The 5,665-nt window shown below is 38.3% G+C and overlaps 1 long non-coding RNA gene across 1 annotated transcript; it reads left to right on the top strand.

Moving 5' to 3' along the window:
- Positions 1-2,353: 2,353 nt before the first annotated feature.
- On the top strand, positions 2,354-4,540 carry LOC143485457 (uncharacterized). The gene is made up of 3 exons (XR_013122889.1): positions 2,354-2,429; positions 2,626-2,766; positions 4,447-4,540. It is a non-coding gene; the product is annotated as an uncharacterized LOC143485457 (long non-coding RNA).
- Positions 4,541-5,665: the final 1,125 nt, after the last annotated feature.

The following is a 5,665-nucleotide window of genomic DNA, read 5'->3' as shown; positions in this document are numbered from 1 at the left end:
TTATCTGCCTGCATTATTTTGTGCATTGTCATGTGGACTTTGTGAAGTGCTTAATAATGGACTGGAATTGTATTTAACCAGGTTCTCTGGCACAATATAAGGAACATCTAATCCATATGAATGCTCATCTGCTAATCCGGGTTTGGGTCATGGGGACAGTAGCCTAAGCAAAGATCAATATGAATAACTATTTATTTAGCACTCACACTCTCATATATATATATATATATATATATATATATATATATATATATATATATATATATATATATATATATATATATATATATATATATATCAAAGTGGTCAGGGTGATGTTTAGGGACAGTTTGTGTCATTAGTACATGTTACACTATTAATGAGCCAAGTGGTGTGGAAAGAGTGACGCTGGAGTAACTGGAGCTGTTCTCTTCCCAGCAGGGTTCCTGTTATCTAGGGCCTCAGAGATTATTTAGGCTGCTTCGCCTACACTGTGGCACTGAATCATTAAGGTCTGACAGAACGCTGCTGGCCTTCATCATGGGGAAGTAAACAGCCCTTGTTTTATCACTCTTAGCTTGTTTAATTAATAGCAAAGCAACATTTTATCCCATACACCGAATGTCTGGGTGTGAGTAGTGAGTATTGCATAAAAAGCAAGAAAACTAAAAATCTTGTAAATTAAGATCCAGGAGTTTTAAATGATCCAATATCTTGGATTCTTTGCATCATGACATTTATAATGTGTTTCTGGTTGTAATGTACTCCAGTACCTACCCTAGCATGGTAACATCCTCTAGTCTAGAGAGATCATGTGATACTTACAGGTCATTAGTATGATTTGCACTAACTCTGACTCTGACTCTCGGTCTGACTCTGATTCTGACTCTGACTCTAATTCTGATTCTGACTCTGACTCTGATTCCGACTCTAACTCTGATTCTGTCACAGGCACTGATGGGTCTTTCCTCCATATAAACAGCAGCTTGATAATTTAATCTCTCAAGATTAATTTTACAATTTGTATGGCTCTGAAACAGCAAAGCATTTCCTGGCACATTAAGCTGCCTACCTTTATGTACCTTTAAAAGATCTGTCAATGTTTAACAGAATCAGATAAAAGTGTTTAAGAAATTGCCTGCATCCATAATCCAACACTCTTGATGTCCTGGTTTGGGTTTAAGCAACCACTGCACATCAGGCCCCTGATAAAAGCTACTATGTAGCATGTGAACAAAAGAGCCAGACCCTTTTCCACAGTCTGCAGAGGGAGAATCATTACTACAGCGTTAAAGTGGATTTGGATGTGTTCATGGACGCGTCCTTCTCACAAGGCCACCGAGCCCCCTCACACATACACACACTCTGCTTCTGAGTGGCTGACCCACACAGCAGCCTGCCGATGGCAAAGGTTTTGTTTATTTCTGAATAGTTTGTTGACTCAGAAAGGCCCAGTCTGGATGAAGCAACAGCCAGTCAATGATTAAGAGCTTGTTTTTAGATTTGGCCGCAATTATAAGAATGCTGGCCTTTGTCATAGTTAGGATGAGTTTCTCTCCACTAGGGGCCTGTTGCTTAAATGACTGAGATGATTCATATTCAGCGTACTGGAGGTGAAGAACAGTGTGTGATCACAGCAAATCACACTGAAGAATCTGAAATATTAAATTCCACCATGATGACTCATGCAGGTGGTTATTTTTTTAAACTGTGATGCCACTGTTGATTAGAATTGGTCATTTCATTTAGTAAAAAATCTTATACCTCATTATACATAATTTTTGATCTCCATGTATCTCAGATTGTGTGTTTTTGTTTAACTGCATAAACAGCTGCTGTCGCTGTCTAAATGAAATTAAACATATGTGATAGTGGAATGTGGAATGTCTGTTTTACTTCAACGATGTGTCGAATAGACAGAAACCCATTTGCTAGGACTCATAGATCTTCTCATAATGTACACTTGTTATGGGTGAACAACCAGCTTCTAAGAGCTTCACAACTGGGACACCCACTAACACACAACATCCTGCAGACTCTGATTTGAGCTTTCTTTGTACAACACGGAATGAAAGAATTTATGGTGTCACAGCTTTGGGTGCACACACTTGTGTGTGTATGTGCGTCTGTGTGTACCCACAGCTTGTGTCTGGGAGATGGACGTGCTTTAGTCTTGTCTCTGTAGGAGGTGTTGGGCGGTTGTGATTTGGGGGGCCGTCCACTGAAGCTCAGTGCTGATGGGAGAAGACACAGACGGAGCAGGGGGAGGTGTATTAGCACACATGTAGTAAGAGTTTAATTAATAACCACTGTCCTCTCTCACCATGAGCCCACCCCCACAGGCTGGGCTCCGCACTGCACACACTGCATGTGTCTCCTCGATCCCTGGTGTTAGCAGGGCCACGAAGTGTGTGAGACAGATCACAATCAACCTGAGGCAGACAGAGTAGGTAAGATATGGCTTTATACATATCCATCAAAAATATCAAGCACTTGTGCTGAAGGGGTTCTGGGGTGATATGTTACCATGGTGCCAGATGTTTTGAACCTGTGAGAAGTTACACTGTGTGAGCAAATATGATTACTTCATTGAATTATGAGGGAGTATTTTTTTGTTTTGTTTTCTATGATATGAATGTGATTTAGGGTCCAGGACTGGCTTTTTGGAGATGTGGGAGTCATAGCAACTGGACGGTTTTGCTGTTTTTGTGCATATAGGAGAAGTAGTTTTATTTGACTGAAGGTCTCTGAGTCTCGAGGAGCAACGCAGTGCAATTTCACATGATGGTAATTATTTGAATTATTTTTATTATTCCAAAATTGTTTCCAACAACTAATAAAAAAAAGAAATAACCACAGCAACTTGAAAATTCCAAATGTACTAATATACTGAATATGCCCCAAAGTGAGACTCATTAGAATTGAGAATCATTATGATCAATGCATTGTCCACGCACTATGAGGAAAAGCACAACTTTTTCATGTTAAATCAGTCTGGTGGCCTTTGGGCCTGTACCAAACAGGTGCATTTGTGGAATCTGATATTTGGTCAGTCTGAAATCTCCATCTGATGCTTAAACAGCAGCCGTGCTCAGAGCTTAATTATGGAACAGTGAGGACAGGTCAAAGGTCTGTGAAGCCTTGAACAGGTCATCAATTACATCAATAACATACATATCACTAGATCTGAATACTAGAAAAAGCCATACAAACGCTCAGCTGCAACGTAATATCAAATAAGAGGAATAGGAGGGATGTAATTCTGCTGTGAACGGTGTTGGTAGAATAGCGTTAATAGAACAGTGTTGGTATAATAGTGTTAATAGGACAGTGTTGGTAGAACAGTTTTAATAGAACAGTGTTTGTATAATAGTGTTAATAGAATAGTGTTGGTATAATAGTGTTAATAGGACAGTGTTGGTATAATAGTGTTAATAGGACAGTGTTGGTAGAACAGTTTTAATAGAACAGTTTTGGTATAATAGTGTTAATAGAACAGTGTTAATAGAAAAGTGTTGATAGAACAGTGTTGGTATAATAGTGTTAATAGAACAGTGTTAATAGAAAAGTGTTGATAGAACAGTGTTGGCAGAATATTGATGGTAGAACATTGTTGAAAGAACGATGTTTGTGGAACAGTTATTGTAGAAATGCTGCTAACTATGTGGAGTAGGAAAGGCTGTAGTGATTCATCACCTTCTGATGGGAGAAGTCCAAACTTAAGATAAAATAAAAGATATTGTCATTTTATACACTTTGTCCATCACTGATGACATATCTTTTACAATGTATCTTACATACAATTCTCAGTACCACTTAAGACTGATCAAAAGACCTAAAAGAAAAACGTCCATTCTAGATTTGAATTGTTGTCATGTAATATATTCATTAAAATATAGTACAGTATTATTTATACTACATCATCAGTGAGAACGTTTTAATTATTGGTTGATGTGCTTGGGTGGAGAACGCTGCACAAATGTGTTTGGGTGGGGAACACTGCACAAATGTGCTTGGGTGGAGAACGCTGCACGAATGTGTTTGGGTGGGGAACACTACATGAATGTGCTTGGTTGAGGAACACTGCACGAATGTGCTTGGGTGGGGAACACTGCACAAATGTGTTTGGGTGGGGAACACTGCACGAATGTGCTTGGGTGTGGAACTGCACGAATGTGCTTGGTTTCTATAGTTGTCACATATTCTCTAGCAAAGATATTTTAAATATGGACATTTGGGGTTTGATGGAGTAGGTAGTTTATTACTCCCTGGGTCATTTTTACACAACATAATTTCACACATTGTTTCTTTTTTAGATTACCAGTAAAGTTTTTGTAACAATTGCAGAATATCCCTGTAATAACATATTCCATTTTTATTCACAAACGTCTCATCAACCATTGCAATTCCACACCTTGGAATTGTCTCATAAATTTTTTTCCAACAATGTCAATCAATTTTTTTCAGGAGTCCCTTGGGATTAACGTCATCATTTCTGCCCTGCGCTGAGGAACTGACCTATAATCCAGTAGGGGGATTAATCCTTAGGCTTCTGGATGACGGAGTGGACCAGCCCCGACATGATGGGAGCCCTGCAGATGTCTCCTGCAGATGGCTTCCTCATGCCAGAGGGCTTTCATTTTTTTGGTGAGATATTATCAATAATATCTAAATGAACTTGGCTGTGGATTTCTCTTTCTCTTATTTTGTAGTTGTTGGTTACACACATACAAAACTTCAAAAGTGCTGAACCATTTCACATCTTTGAAGAACTATCACTTTTATATCAAATTGGACAGTGAATGAATAAACTAATGAATAAACTTCATATATGTATAGAAACAGAGAGAGAGAGAGAGAGAGAGAGAGAGAGAGAGAGAGCACTGTGTAACATTTATTTATATAGCACCTTTTATACAAAAGTAGTGAAACATTGCTTTACAATTATTGTTTTACAACAAAAACATTAAAATAAAATAAAATGGCATAATAAAACTGAAAGATAAATAACAGTAAGAGCAATAAAAATCAGTAATAGCTGAAAACAGTAATAAAAAAATGAAAAAATAGGAAATATACTATTTGCATTTATTATTACAGTAAATGCTAACACTTTTGAAAGTAATAAGGTCAGCTCTCAGCACATCAGGAAGGGAAGTCCAAAGATCAGGACCATAACCAAAAGGCTGACCTCCTGGGAGCTAACCTGAGTGCTCCTGGCTGCACATGCCTAATGGTCATGTCAGTTACGTATTGTGGCACAAGACCATGAAAGCATCTCAAACCAGTAATGAAGTCTTAAAATCAATTCTAAGTGACACTGGTAACCAGTGGAACTGTTTGAGGACAGTTTGATGTAATCCCTCGTTTTGTGTGTGTTAGCGTTCTGCACCCAGTGTAAGTTAGAAATAGAGCCTTGGGTAGGTCAGAGAGCCAAGGCACAAGGGCATGACAGCACGTAAAGGCTTCTACAAACGTGATGATGGTTTTGGTTTTATCTTTATTCAACTACAAAAACTATGAAACATCCAGGGATTAATCTCATCAAGGCAATTGTGTTTATGAACTTTCAAGGGTCAGAGACAAAGGAAAAAAAACAGTTGTGTATCATCTACATACTGATGGAATAAAACTATATTTATTACAGTAATTACTCTTGCCAGTGGTAGCATGTACAGGTGGAACA

This window comes from Brachyhypopomus gauderio, chromosome 2 (genome assembly GCF_052324685.1).
Source record: "Brachyhypopomus gauderio isolate BG-103 chromosome 2, BGAUD_0.2, whole genome shotgun sequence".
NCBI lineage: Eukaryota > Metazoa > Chordata > Actinopteri > Gymnotiformes > Hypopomidae > Brachyhypopomus > Brachyhypopomus gauderio.
The sequence above is the reverse complement of the archived record's forward strand: the minus strand, read 5'-3'. Positions and strand labels throughout refer to the sequence as shown.